The sequence below is a fragment of the Sorex fumeus genome, unplaced genomic scaffold, assembly GCF_029834395.1.
Source record: "Sorex fumeus unplaced genomic scaffold, SorFum_2.1 ptg000128l, whole genome shotgun sequence".
NCBI lineage: Eukaryota > Metazoa > Chordata > Mammalia > Eulipotyphla > Soricidae > Sorex > Sorex fumeus.
This window is the reverse complement of record NW_026606185.1, coordinates 36139432-36155774: the sequence shown is the minus strand read 5'-3', so window position 1 is coordinate 36155774 and position 16343 is coordinate 36139432. Positions and strand designations below refer to the sequence as shown.

The following is a 16343-nucleotide window of genomic DNA, read 5'->3' as shown; positions in this document are numbered from 1 at the left end:
GAACTATAACACAATCAAATGATTCCATTATTTATGTAAGGAACACAAAACATTAATTATAAAAGAAACATACATACCTATTTTTATTATAGCACTTTTTACAATTCCAAGATTTAGAAGCAACCCAGGTGTCCAGGTGTCCAAAGATAGATAACTGAATGAAGTAGATGTGTTATATAATGCCATGGAATACAACCCAGCATTTAAAAAGATAAACATTTTTGCATTATCATAGATAAAAACTTGAAGCAGTAAGGTTAACTGAAATAAGAATAAAAACAGATGATCTCATTCATATACAATAAAGGTAAAGGTAAAGGCCCTCCCGTTGATCGTCGATTTGCTCGAGCGGGCCCAGTAACGTCTCCATTAGAGACCTTGTTGTTACTGTGTCTGGCATATCGAATACTCTCGGTAGCTTGCCGGGCTCTCCGAGAGGGGCGGAGGAATCGAACTCGGGTCGGCCATGTTGGCCGCGTGTAAAGCAAACGCCCTACCCGCTGTGCTATCGCTCCAAGGGATTGAATCAGGCAACAGTGTACAGTAATAGTAACAAACCCTGGTCACAGAGCTTAGGTTACTGAGGTACCTCTGGAGTGGGCTGAAATGGTGGAGGAGGCCCAGTGGACTGTATAGGAGCAATATTCTCACTTTCATGATGGTCTTGGTATAGTAATATTGGTCTTCGTATAGTAACATTGACTATCTTGTAAATAAATCTTACCACAATTTATTTAACAGTTATATTTTTTACATAATAAAATTTTTTATTGAATTGACTTTAAGCCATATAAAATGAAGTGACTATATAGACATTTATATGTTTCATTTGTATATGTATATAGGAAAAAATTCTAGAATATAGGAATAGTACAGGGCTTATGAAGTTTCCTTTGCACACAGTAGACCCAGTTTGATACCCAGCACTGCTTGTTGTTGTCTGTGTGACCTCTCAATTGTTGTAGCTTTTTAAAAACAGATATTTTGTATATCAAACTAAAAAGGATATTATTAATACTAAATTTTAGCATAATATTAGACATGTAGTTATTTTCTCATTAATTGTTTTTAAATATTACATTTGCTGTAGCACTGACCTCCGGTTGTTCATTGATTTGCTCGAGTGGGCCCAGTAACGTCTCCATTGTGAGACTTGTTACTGTGTTTGGCATATTGAATACGCCACTGCTAGCTTGCCAGGCTTTGCCTTGTGGGCGAGATACTCTTAAGTAGCTTGCCCGGCTCTCCGAGAGCGGCGGACAAATTGAACCTGGGTCTGCCAGGTCAGCCGCGTGCAAGGCAAACGCCCTGCTTGCTGTGCTATCGCTCCAGTCCACATTTGCTGTATTTGACTAAAAATTCAATTAGCTAAACACCTTATTTAGTGAACAATTACTCACTCTTGTTTCTCAAGATTTTGCCTTTATGTTCTGCATATCTATTTGTAACTCGGATCCACAATTACTATGTTGTAAGAAAAATCACAAAGTAGGATATTGGTGATCCCTATAAAATTCTTGACATATTGCCTTTGCTAATATCTTTATCTATTAAAAGTCTGAAACATCTGTTGGGGATGATGCCTTAGGAATTTTCATTTATTCCCACAAAACTGATTTATGATATTTTCTTTTGTTTGTTTGTTTGTTTGGGGGCCACATCAGTGATACTCAAGGCCTAATACTGGCTCTGCACTTAGGAATCGCTCCTCAGGTTTAAGAGAACGTAGGAGGTTCCAGGGGACTGAACCTGGGTCAGCCATGTGCAAAGAAAATACCATATCACTGTGCTATCACTCCCATCCTTCCTGATTTATAGTATCTTATCCTGTGCAACATTGCTTCACTGAAGTCCTGCATTTCTTTTCAAAAGGTGTTATTTTACAGAGTTATTTTTGGGTTGTAGAGGGAGCAATAAAGTGTCTTACTGTTTCCATCTATAGTGTTTCATCTTTTGTTGTAGAACATACTGGTGAGGAGTGAACTTGCAACCCTCACCTGGGTATTGGATGCTTCTTCCTTTTCCTCAGTGAGCAGCTGAGTATTGTAGCCTACAAACATGCAAAAATGGAGATAAGAAAACAAATATTTACTTACTGAAAGACTTGACAGCCTCAGAAGAGTATATTTTGCATGTAAAGCAAATGTTAAATGCCCTCACTTGATATTTTCTTCTAACATCCAAAAAGAGACATTCTTATTTTAATGCAAAGGCTGTTTCTGTGGATCATTATTTTGTCCCTGACATGATTCTTTTGTCGACTGGTTTGTGTCCTACACACACCACTCTCTTTTTAAGTTTTCTTTTCTTAAGCACTTGATCACTTGACATCCTGTTACACATTGATTTGCTCGAGCAGGCAGCAGTAACGTCTCCATTTGTCCCTGTCACATGCTAGTGTAGCCCAATGGCGTCTGCTAGTTCTAGGAGCACGAGGAGCCTCAAACCGATCATTTGGGGTCTTGACAAAGAAGTCTGACCATCTCGTAGATGGGCGGCCATGCAATCTTTTGACGTCCCGTGGAATCCAGTCGGTAACGGCTCTAGTCCAGTGGTTGTCTCCAAATCTCATTTCATGTCCAGCCCATCTGATTTGGAGGTTGGAACTCTGGACTCTTTCTCTCTTTTGAGTGAAGCGGATTACTCCTAGCATAGCTCTTTCAAGTCCTTTTTGGGAGACCCGAATAACATTCTCATCCTGTTTTCGTAAGGCCCAGGTCTCTGAGGAGTATGTTAATGCCGTGGAACAGTGCAATCAAAGAGATATGCCTGGAGCTGGAGGTTCTTTGTCCTCTTAGCTATTTCTTCCACGCTCTTGAAGGTGTTCCAAGTCTCTTTCTTCCTCCTGTGCAACTCAGGTGCCAGGTCATCCATCGTGTTGATTTCTCGACCTAGCTACACGTGACTGTTGCATTTGGAGATGTTCGGCCCATTGAGAATGAATGAAACATCAGGAACGAGACCGTTTCTCATAAACATTGTCTTTGTGAGATTCTGCTGTAGTCTGACCTTTCCACACCATGGTCAAAGACAGCCAGCATTTGTGCTGCTTGGCTGATGTTCGGTGTCATAAAACCTATGTCAACTATGTCATCAGTGAAGCGGAGATGGTACAGTTGCTGACCGTTTATCTTCACTCCCATTCCTTCCCATTCCAGTCGTCACATGATGGTCTCAAGGGTGGCACTGAAGAGTTTTGGTGAAATAGTATCGCCCTGTCAAACCCCTCTCTTGACGTCAATGATCACTTCCTATAGAATGGTGCGATCCTGGTAGTGAATCTGTAATACAGCTCACGGAGGATCCTGATGTACTGAGTTTGAATGCCCTGTTTGGCTAGGGCTTTGATGACTGCTTTCATCTCAATAGCATCAAAGGCTTTCTTTAAATCAATGAACATTAGACAGAGCGGCATCTTGGACTCCCAAGAAACCTCAATGAGCTTGGTTATCATGTGGATATGGTTGATCATGCTGAATCCTTTGCGGAACTGAGCTTGCTTGCATAGTTGTCCTTCATCTAGTGTTCTGTCAATCCTATTTCCTTTCTACAAAACTGAAATCACCCCAATCCTCTCTAGGGAAGACATCATTCTTTCAGAAAAGAAGGTCTTGTTTTGTGGATCTTACCTGAGGCCATATTCAATCAGTCCAGAGTTCTTCTAGATCAACATGGAAGCCTTCTTGTCAGTCTCCTTTACATTTGAAGTAGTGAATCCAGGCCAGGGAAGAGAATATAAAACACTTGATTATTTAACATCCCGTTAATCCTAGATTTGCTCGAGAGTGCGCCAATGACGTCTCCAATCACCACTGTCATGTGCCTTTGTAGCCGAACAGTGTCTGCTCATTCATGGAACACAAAGTCTGACCATCTCATAGGTGGGCGGCCATGCGATCTTTTGATGTCCCATGGAATCCAGTCGGTAATGACTCTAGTCCAGTGGTCGTCTCCAAATCTCATTACGTGTCCAGCCCATCTGATTTTCAATGCCTTGGCAAACAAGACTGTGTCCCTGATTCTTGATTGCTGATGGAGGTTGGAACTCTGGATTCTTTCTCTCTTTTGAGTGAAGCATGATACTCCAAGCATAGCTTTTATGAGTCCTCTTTGGCCCAGATCTCTGAGGAGTACGTTAATGCAGACAGGACAGTGGAATCGAAGAGATGTGCCCAGAGCCGGAGGTACTTCATCCTCTTAGCGATTTCTTTGACGCTCTTGAAGTCATTCCAAGCTGCTCTCTTCCTCCTGCACAACTCAGGTGCCAGGTCATTTGGAATGTTGACTTCTCAACATAGGTACACATAACTGTTGCATTCGGAGATGTTTGTTCCATTGAGAGTGAATGGAAGGTCAGGAACAAAACTGTTTCTCATAAACATTGTCTTTGTGAGATTCAGCTGTAGTCCAACATTTCCACACTCACGGTCAAAGTCAGCCAGCATTTGTGCCACTTGGCTGATGTTTGGTGTTATAAGAACGATGTCATCAGTGAAGCGGAAATGGTGTAGTTGCCTACCCTCTATCTTCACTACCAGTCCTTCCCATTCCAGTAGTCGCATGATGTTCTTGAGGGTGGTACTGAAGAGTTTCGGTGAAATGGTATCACCCTGCCAAACCCCTCTCTTGACATGGATGATCTCTTCTTTATAGAATGGTGAGATCCTAGTAGTGAATCCATAATACAGCTCATGGAGGGACCTGATGTATTAAGTTTGAACACCCTGTTTGGCTAGGGCTTTGATGATTGCTTCTGTCTCAACAGAATCAAAGGCCTCTTTAAATCAATGAACATTAGACAGAGTGGCATCTTGAACTCCTGAGAAACCTCAATGAGCTTGGTTATCATGTTGATATGGTCAATCATGCTGAATCCTTTGTGGAACCCGGCTTGCTTGCATGGTTGTCCTTCATCTAGTGTTCTGTCAATCCTATTCAGGATGACTCGAGTGAACAGCTTGTAGATGACAGACAATAGGCAGATCGGGCGATAGTTGCCAATGTCATGGATGTCTTCCTTCTTGTACAGTAGTACAGTCCTGCTGGTTTTCTATTGGGATGGAACCTTGCATTCAGACAGGTAGTGTGTGAAGAGCCAAGCCTGTGTATTGATGAGTACTGATGGCAGATTCTTCAGGTGTTCAGGTCTGATCTTGTCTGGGTCAGATGCTGTTCGCTTCTTTACCTACGAAAATGGCGTGTCAGATTTCGGAAGGGAGAGAATGTTGGGAATGACATATCCATCCTGCAGAATTTGGTATGTGGGCAGGTGGGCGTGGCTATCGAAGAGATCTGAGTAGAAGTCATAGATAATCTTCTCCATTGCCCCTCTGGAAGATGTGATAGATCCATCAGGACGTCGGAGGACAATCGTTTTGGTCTTGTAATTGGCGAAGGACAGGCGGGCATTTTCCGGCTTCTGCCGCATCTGTCAGCACTGCTGCTCTTCTTTCTTTGAGTTCTTCCTTGATCGCTTCTCTGCACTGCTTTGCGAGCTTGGATGTTCGCTTGCGGTTTCCTGAGGCTTGTGCCAAGAGAATATAAACATCCCTTAAATTCTTCCCTAACCTTATCACAGCAGCAAATTAAGTACCTGCTACTTTGTCTTAGAGATTGCTTTCTAAATAAACATATTTCTCAAAAATACCATTTTTATATTGAAAATGGTAGTCACAAGTTGAAGGAAAACTACAGTAAATTGCTTTGATGAAGTGAGTGAATTCTTTCTAGGAAGACTCAGATCCTTATTTCTTCATGAGAAAATGTTTAAAATAACTTTTAGCTCACTCCTGGTTATCAGAGACAAATACATAAATTCCCTTTAAAATTCATTTAATGCAATATCTTTCTGATAGAAAAATACATAGATTTTTTTCTACCATTTTACAGACAGGAACTTTCCTTCTTTTTAAAAACAAACTTTAATTTTAGCAATTTTTTATTCACATAAAATCTGATCAAAAAGCAGATTTTTTTATATATCCTGTCATTGCACACATGCACAGTCTTCTCTGCTATCATCATCCCACACCATAGGTGCACTGTTTGTTACAATCAATAAAGCTACATTGAGATATAATTATCACTAAAATTCTGTGATTGGCATTAGGCTTCACTCCTAGTGTTGTACATTCTATGTACAACATTTGGCAAATGTTTTATATTAAAAGTAACATGTATATACGTAACAGTTTAGCTGTCCTAAAGATCTTCTATTCTGCCTATTGATTCCTTTTTCTCCTTCAATCCTTGCAACTGTGATGTTTTCTTTTCCACAAGTTTTCCTTTTCTAGATGGTCATATAGTTGGTATGTACAATATGTAATTTTTTTTGTTTTGTTTTAGTGAATCACCATGAGGTACTATTAAATACTTACAAACTTCCGTGTTTGCATTTCAGTTATACAATGATTGGGTACCCATCCCTCCACCAGTGCCCATTCTCCACCATCAATAATTCCAGTAACCTCTCCACCCACCTCAACCCCCTCCCCACCCCGCCTCTGTGGCAGGGCATTCCCTTTTGTTCTCTCCTTTTGGGTATTATGATTTGCAACAGATGTATTGAGAGGCCATCGTGTTTGGTCTACAGTCTATTTTTGGCAGCTCCAAACCCGAGCGGGTCTTCTTAGCACCCTTTACTCGGTGTTCCCTTCTCTGTCTGAGCTTCCTTTTCCTCCAGCTTGTGAAGCCAGCTTCCAAGCCAGAGGGCAAATCACCTGATCCTTAGCTCCACTATTCTTGGGTTATGTAACCCTTTTAGATTGGTTCTTGGTTCTATTTCACTAAATCATAAAAATTTCAGTTTTTTCCATGTCAAGGCCTTTTTGTATTCAATTATGTCTTGTATATCCTATGACAATTTGTGTTAAAGGGAAAAATTATTTTCTTTTAAAATGGTAAATTCTAACTAATTGGAAATTGGAAATATTGATCACGTCTGGGGCAATAACTCAACGTGCCAGTGTGCATGTTCTGTATGCAGGAGACCTTAATTTCATCTCTTACACTGACTGGTCACTGTTCCCTAAGCATCTCTGAGCACAGATGAGTGTGATCCCACAGTTTTTAAAAATGTGAATGAAGAACAAAAGAAGAGAATGTGTAATGGGGGAAAAAATGATTATCCTTCGCTGGCTGATCTTCCTTAAACAAGAGAAAGGCTTTGAGCTTTAATAGGTGGTGATGTCAAAGCCATGACACCAATCTCAGATAAAGAGTCCCCCAAAGTAGACCAAGACTCAAAATCAAAGAGCTAGAATTTTATTTTCAAAATGTAAGACAAACATTGGAGACTGGCACAGTTTAGTTTTAGTGAATCTGCCACAAGAATTTAATACTCCATAGTCTCCTGCCTATTAGGTGTGTGCCTATAAGCAGGGCATATCCCACGAGAATATCTTTAGGCCAGAAACAAAAAAAGTTATGTGTATTCTTTTCATCTAATAATACCGACTCCTTATTAAGTCATACATTTCCTTTCCCAATAAATACTTGAATTATTAGTGTTTGTTTTTTAACATGCTCTTTATCTTTCTGTTTTCCCTTTAACATCACTTCCGTCATAAGCGCCTCCCCTCTCATTTCCTCCTTCCTTTACTTCCTCTTTTCCCCCTATGATGTTTATTGGGATTTACTATTTAAAACATAGTGCCCAGATAAATATAGTTCTTTTTCAGTATCATAAAATACTTTACTTTCTTCCATCATATTTTTTGAAGCTTGTAATAAGATTTCGATTTAATCTCAGTAGCTCTCTACCTTTAAATGATGACATCTAGGAATTTTGGAAGACTGGATAAAGATTCTTTTCTAAAACAAGAACAATATCCAATTTAAATTATTATATTTATAATAATAAAAAAGTCTAGGACTCTCCCAGGGAAAAACATCAAACAAAAAATACTACCAAGGAATGAGAATAGTGAAACGGTGGTGAAAGATGAGTCAAATGATAGATTTTAGTAATTCCGTAGAAATCTAAAAAAGCCCTTGATGCAGTTCGTAATATGAGAGCCCCCCCCAAAAGGAACTACTTTTCACTTAATCTATTTGCTACCCACAGATGGTATTCCATAGATCTTTGTATAATAATTGAGTAATTGACCACTTATTATTCCTTCCCCTACTACCTAGATAAAGACAGAAATCAAATGATGGTGATGTTGATATTTCAATCCTATGTAGACAAATATGGACAAAATATAAATATGTCTAAATATAATATATTTATAAAGAACAACTACAAATCAAACATCCACAAGCATGTTTGTCCCAAAAGACTATTTCTTTCTTTTCAATTTATTTAACAAACTTTTTTCAGATCTGTGGTATTAATTGGTGGTAGAAGGAATGCAAGGTAATTAAGATGTCTCTGTTCTTCCTTCATTGGACTTAACAGTTTCATTGTGTAGGCAGAGGTTTTCCATGTTGAGCATTTGAGAATACTCTTAAATGAATAGGAACTAAAAATATGAGATCCATTTTCTTACATGAAAAATGATTTGATTTGGAGATAGAGGTTATAGGAATATTCGAATGAAGCCAGTTCGAAGATGTTCAGTTCTAGAGGGTTTATCTACATAGGGAAGACAAAGGACAGAGAATGGGTGAGTAATTGTACCTCAGGGCAGGAATTGCTTTGCTCTGAGTGACCCAGCTCTGAAAGAGAAATGCTGGTGAGCTATATGAAGTCTGAGAACATGAAGAGTATGCTGACATTCGTATTTGAATTTAAAAACTTAATTGCAGTGGCTGCTATGATAGTACAGCATGTATGGCACTAGTCTCGCATGTGGAGACCCTGAGACCTACTGTGGTCCACTAAGTCCACCAGGAGTGAGCCCTGAGCACTACTGAGTGTGGCCTCCAAACAAATAATAAATAAATAAAAACTAATTTCAACAAATTTTTAAAAAATATTTTATATACTTGTTTCATATGTCATTGGACAAAACAGATTTTCTAAAGACACAGAAATATAGTTTTAAAAGAAAATGTTGGATAGGAGGTAAGGTGTTAGCCTCACATGAAAAAAACCTTGGTTCAGTCCTGGCATAACTTCTCTTGAGCACACCAAGGATCACTCATGAACACAGAACCAGGAGCAACCTTGGAGTAGTGCCAGGTGTGGCCTCACCCACACCCTAAGTAAAACGTTGTCAGCATTTTATTTAAATATTTAAAATTAAAGTGCTTTTTGAAAATGTTTGGTGATTTGAAGTAAAAATACTTTAAAATATTATTTTCCTATGTTGAATTAATAATTAAATAGGTTGTTTCTCTTTTGTAAGTTTTCCCCTTTTTACTGTCCAATATCTGATAGCAAAGACCCCAAACTTATTTTGTCTCTACTGACAACTTGCATCTTGTCAGTAAATGTTTACTGAATCAAATATTCCCCTTGAGTGTTATTTTTGCCAGTGAAAACCCTCCTCTTGGAGCTGTCTTTCTTACAAGTCATAAGGCAAAATATATTCTTAGCTGATTTTTTATTTTCACAAAAAATATGCTTTGGATCATAAAATAAAACTGATGTTATTGTATCACCATATCTGTTTTTTCCTATGAACTATACTGAATATGTCCCATGATTGAAATAGTAAATTCTTCTCTTTTACCTAGATTACTTTAGACCTTTCCACAGGTTACAGAGACCAATTTGGAATAATGGAATAAATCTGTAGGGAAAACCATGTCAGTATGTGAACTATGTGAATGGATTATCTTATGGATTGAAGCCTGTGCTTTTCAGGCTGATGTCCAGACACCAGATGGCTTTAAAATCCTTCCATCCAGAACACTAGCAGCCTGCTTTAGTCACATTGCTCTTGCTTGTATTTGTAGAGCATCTATGTGGTCCCTAGTGCATGCACTTATTATTCTATTAGGCAGACATCATTCCTTTGAAGCTGGATCTCCTGGCTCCTGGCTATGTTGCCATCATTGACATTAATCACTATTTCTCCAGTCTTAAATTGTAAACTCCAATATTTGCATCTGTCACAGAACTTTTCATCTTTTCAATGAGAGGAAATAAATGATTTACTACTTTCAAAAATTTTTTAAATTAAGCAGAGCCTCCTTCTATCCTAATATATGTAATAATAAGCAATTCTGAATGTTAGGAAGTCAGAAGACTTCATAATAAATGATAAAATAATTGAATCATGAGAAGGTAGCTTAGGAAGTTCCTTGACGTTTTCAAAGTGAAACAGAGTTGGAGAGTAAGAAATGGTTTGATAGGAATTCCATGTTTAAAGAAATGCAAATGTTCCATTAATACTACATATGTGTTTTACCATGTTCTGGACTTTTATTCCTGTTTGATCAATATGAACAAGAATTTCATATGCACAATGTTATGGCTATAAGTTGTCTATTGAACACAATCCTGAATATCACAGAGAAAGAGTAAAAAGAGCCTCTCTTGGAATCTGTAATAAGCTTTGGCTGCAAAATTACTACAGTAAAAATCCTTGTCCTATAACTTAAAAGTTACACTTATTATCTTGTTGCCCTTTTATATACTGAAGTTCTGAATTTACTTAAGTTGACAAAGAAATGAAATTTTCCAGGTTTTGCCTGACATGCATGCTGTTTATGATTTTAGGGATTATATTCATTTTTGGCATTAAATTCATAGAATAAGCAAAATGTCAAACTTTGTTTACTAATTTTATACTTATCTATTCTTTTAATTTCCTGCCTTGGTTCTCTAGTTATAACATAGATGAACCTAAAGTTTGCTAGAAACATTTGCCATTAGCTTCTTCTAAAAAAAAAAAAATTAAATTTGAGGATAATCCTACCTCCGGAGCTTATTCTGTTCCTGGCCATTGACTGTGACAGTGGAGGGCTCATCTGAAAGCAACGGAGCATCCCATCTAAAAGCATAAAACATATTACATTTCCTGAAAAAGCTAATTCAGATTGTTTAATTCTGGTAATATTGCCTCTGTCACCTTCAAAATCAAAATGTTCTTTCCTGTTATTATAAGGAAAACAACCAAATTGCTAAAAAACCCATTTGAATACACAGCTGCCTTATGTTGCATACTAATTTGATTAAAAACGCTTGCGCCTCACAAGCGTTTCTACATCAAGCACATTGGTGAATTTAACAAAGGCCATTTGAAAAATCCATCTGAGGTGATGTTGATGACCAGAATCTGCAGCAGTGACCACTAGCCCCCCTGGACTGAGCAAAAATCTTTCTGGCTGTCTTGAAAGGCACAAAACAATTGTCGAGCTATATTTGTTTGCTCACCGCTTTGGGCACTGAGCCAATCTCATTGCAAATAACTGCATTAGTCAAGTGTATCCAAATTATTACAACACGGCGTCCATCTCAGTTATTGCTGTTGAAGCATTTTCTGAATCTTCATGTCACTAAAAAACATTTATTTGAAGGGTGAGTGTCACATAAATCCAAGTCCACTTGGATTTATAGAAAAGTGGCAAGACCACTTTCACAAAGTGCCTTTATTTTTCTTCTTTACAGGAGAAGTCTTTGAAGGGGTTATTGTTCATATCATATTAAGTCTGAAGAGTTTCCAGCCCTTCTCAGGACATTTTATATGTTGCATCTTCCCATCATTTCTTTATTTCTTCTTGAAATGATTTTTATTTCATTTCTAATTGTAGTCCTAATATGTACGTATGTTTTACTGATGTTAGCATCATTTCTAATAATGAACGTGAGGAGCAAAAGCATTGGTAATCAGTGAAATACAAGCTGCTGAAGTCTCTGCAGTTAAGTAGATTGAGATTTTAGAGCTCTTATTCCATATCTTACAGGTGAGCCATATATTTGGACTACATACACAAAAAGAAATTCAGGGTCTTTCTTGATGACCTTTCTGGAGAATTCATACACCATTGAATATATCATCCAAATACTACATAACTTTCTAACAATAAGATACATTATTTTTTATCAGAAGATACAATAGTTCCTAATCTATAATATATCCAAGCAGACATAAAATTCTGTCTGACACAAAATCATGTTTACTATTTAGACTTCCAAGTAAGTTATACATTTCATTCCCCACCCCTCTCCTTTTCCTTCTCTTTGTTGCTGGAGTCTTATACACACTCTTGGTTATGGTATTGGCACATTAGTTGTGGTACTCACTGAGGGTCACACATCAGCTTGCAGTACATGAACACCGTGTTGCCATGCTTGCCAAGCAAGGGTCACAACTCTTAGTTGCAATACTTGCACACAAGCTTGCCAGCGTCATGCCCATTTATGTAGTGGTGCTTGTGCACATTCTGACTGTACCTCTCACTGCATTCTGACTGTACCTCTCATTGGAGCTTGCTGTGGTGCTTCCCCCAATAGCCTACCACAACTCACACACCTTTTTCAGTTAGGATATCCACGCACACCTACCGCCAGAGTGCTGGAAATTGCACACTTTTGTTGAGTTTGGAGTTTCAGACATCCAAGCTTCAAGAACTACCCTTGGCAATTGTGGGTAGTGCTGGGGATCAAACTCATCACTGCGTACTTGTGAAGAGCTTGTAACTACAGAGCCATCCTCTGGGTCCTGTTTGGGCTTGTTTTTGTTTGGAGTTGCCTGCCCTACTTTTCTATTAATTTCTTTCACATGATATCTAGAGACCCATTCTACTCTTCTTTATAGTCCTAGCTACTAGATTCCTTAAATTCCTTTTCAAATTGTCAGATTAATAATTTCATTATATGCAATATGAAAATAATGTGTGCCATTTGTCTTTCAAGACCATTCAGCCTAATGAAGAAGTACTTGTGAGCTATTTAAACTCAAGAAAATTTCTATCACAGTTTTAATGTTGAGCATCATTTTGTCATTTGGTCTTCAAACTTACACACCGTGGAAAATATAACAAACATCTGAGAAGATAAACTCAGCTTTTTTTCTCTGAAAAATTGCAGTGAATTATATAGTTATGCTTTCATCCAGGTTCTATTTTATTAAAAACTACTTGAAGGATTGGAGTGATAGTATATGGGTTTAGGTACTTTCCTTACTTCCCGCTAAGCCTAAATCAAATTCCCCACCCTACATATAGTCCTGTGCCCTGCCTAGTGACCCCTAGATACAAAGCCAGAGGTAAAGCACCAGCATTTCTGGGTATGATCTAACATCCCTCCCCACCAAAATTTCATTTTAGTTAAACAACTAAGCACATACATGTGTAATCTTAGTTTTATTCATATATACATATATATATTCATATACAAAGGTTCTGCTGAAATTGAACAGAACTAAACATTCTCTAATTCTTTTGACTGTTCCTTATTAAAAAGAGTACTTAAATTAAAATAATGGGTATTTGTTTCAGCCAAATTGGCAGGCTACCGAATGTAACCTGCCCACACGGCAGAGTCTGGCAAACTCCCCGTGGCAGACCCAATATGCCAAATACCAGTAACAATCTTGGGTCTCATTCTCCTAACCCTGAAAGAGCCTTGAATAAGGCACTTTTTAAAAAATCTCAGGGCTAGGACGAAGGAGACGTTACTGGGGCCTGCTCGAGGCAATCGACGAATAACAGGATGGTCGTGATCGTGATACTTATTAAACACTTACCTATCAAGTACTCTGAGACCTCCAGAGTCTTTGAGAATAAGTCCGCAAACAGGATTTGATTAAGTAAAGTGTGATGCAACTACAAAATCTAATCTAAAAACAACTGATTTAAACTTCTCAACAAATGTTATGGAAATTAGTTAAGTTTAGTACAAAGTGCTAAAGTCTGTATCAACAACATAGAATTAATTTGAATTGAGTTAAATTTGTGTTTTTAAAATTATACACTAGTTTTACATTAAGTATAGTGCTTATGTATGTAGTTGGTATATGCACGTTAATAAGAAATACCAATAGTTTAAGCTTATTATTGGGTCATAGTACATTATAGGTGGTTTTATTTATAACTATAATTTCTTCTAGCTTATAAATATTGTTTTCTAACTTTATAAGATTAATAACAGGGAAGGTGTACTTTTTATATTATGAGATTATAAAAGAAGTTAATATACTTTGAAACAAGTGGTTTATTTTCTGCTAAATATTGCATTTTCTTAGTCCCCAACTTTTGGGGGGTACATTTCATAGTAAATTACTGTTTCTTTGTGGCAAGATATAATTACTCAAAAATAATTTTTTTTCCAATTCATGATAACCCAATGGCATTAAAATGTTTAACTTATTGTTTGAAAAATATTATTATTATTTCCTTCATCTGGATGTTATTTTCTGTAGTAGTGTGGAGATAAAATAGAGGACATTTTTGTTTGTTTGTTGATTCATTTGGGCCACAGATCGTGATACTCAGATGTACTCCTGGCTTAATGCTCAGGAATCATTCCTGGTTGTTCTTCGGGAACCATATGGAATGATGGGGATCAGTTCTGAGTCCAAGAGTGCAAGAAAAGTGAGCTGCCGGCTGTACTAACTCTCTAACCCAAAGGCAATATTTTAAAGTAGTTATTTTTCGGTATTTAGGAATTCTTCCAATATTTTAAAGAATATTTCTAGAATTATAGAGGGCATAACTAGAATGGAAATGATACCTCTAAAATTATATACCTAATATATTATTTTATGCCTCATTCTTTTCACTACATTTTTTCAGCTCTTCTTTCTTAACAAAATGAAAATCTGTTCTTAAATATTTGATGATTTTCCCAAAAAGAGAAAATTAAAATTCCCGTAAAATGTTGACAAAGGTAAAAATTCAGTCAGCATATGGAAAAATCTCAGATATGTGTCACACAACAATTACTTTATAGTTTCCAGAAATCTTTTGTTGTTGTTTTTTATTTGGGTGGCACAGCTGGTGATGCTCAGGACTTATTCCTAGCTCTGTGCTCAGAGATCACTCCTAGTCATTATTCAGGGCACCAAAAAGGTCCCAGGGATTGAATCTGAGTTGGCCCCACACAAGGTAAATGCCCTACCCATCATACTATTGTTCAAACACAGAGATGTATTTTTAATTTTAATTGTTGTCATCTGGGTCCCACTCTTACAGTAGTGTTGAATCTAATTATTTAAATATACTCAGGCACTTTTCTTCACCACAAAGGAGCCCCAACTCCCTGACACTTATCTTATGTTATTTCCAGCCTTTCTCTTCCCCCTTCTCCATTTCTCTCATTGGAATTTTAGTTTCTGTAATCTAGAGCTAGTTTATTCCTATGGTGAAATTATTTCAGTTCCAGAATCTGCTTCTAGAAACTTCTTAAATATTACACCATAAAGCAATGTAATTATCACAATTTACTGGAAACTGAATCAGGATGTTTGAAGCATAGTGTAAATTTCCTAGGGCTGCTGTAACAAAATGCCACAAACGGGGAAGTTTATAAAAACAAGTTGATTACGGATCTGGAGAATAGAAATTGAAGATGAGGGTATCAGCAGAATCGTGCTCCCTGTGAAATTCTTGAAAACGTTCTGTTTGAGGACTTCCTCCTAGCTTCAGATGTTCTTTGGTTGTAGACATCCATCTTCACATCTTCCTTCTTTGTATAGATATGTACAGATGTGTATATGTGTACAGATTTCCCCTTTTCTAAAAGACACCGATTATACTGGTTACAGCCCGTGCTAATGACCCAATTAACTTGATTACTCCTCTAAAGGTCCTGTCTCTAAATTATGTCAATTTCTGAGGTTCTGGGAATAAAGACGTGAATATATCAATTTAGGAGACGGAATTCTATTGGCGAATATCCATGAACTTCCTTTTTGTTTTGTTTTGTTGGTGTCCTTGTTTTGTACTGTTTTTGAAATGCTGGGATCAATCCCAGCACTTCACATGTGCAACGCAAGTACTTGACAACTCTCAACTAGATCCCCCTTCGTGCTCGAACATTCCCACAGAAACTTTGATCTTCCATGTTGATCTATATTTAGAAGGATTGTGTGCTTTTTAATTGAAGAATCAGGTTGATAGCTAATATTCAAGCAACTGCTTTTCTTGAACGAACTTTGCCCTTGCCTCAAAGCATCTTTCAATGGCTTACAGATACTGAAAAACAACAAATTTTGGTGTATTGTTTGGCCTTTATGATAGAGACTTGCCGAAAACTGAGTGCATCCATAGTGCTATGTTCTCTGTAGTTTAGTCTATACATCTGTAGAAAGATTTTTGAACTTACAAGGGGACATGAAGATCAAGGCATTTTAGGTTGGAAGTACCTCTTTTCATTTCACAGATGAAGAAACACTTGAAGGCCCTAAGCAATATTTGGCCAGAAAAAAAGTACTTGCTGGCAGATGGATTAAGCAGACAAAGTTTCATCCGTAAAGAATATTTTATGCCTTAAAATATAAAAATTA

The 16343-nt window shown here is 37.5% G+C and overlaps 1 protein-coding gene across 1 annotated transcript in view; it reads left to right on the top strand.

Annotated features, from left to right (window-relative positions):
* CCDC178 (coiled-coil domain containing 178) overlaps positions 1-16343 on the top strand; it is a 483098-nt gene that overhangs the window by 248486 nt on the left and 218269 nt on the right. The window lies entirely within an intron of this gene.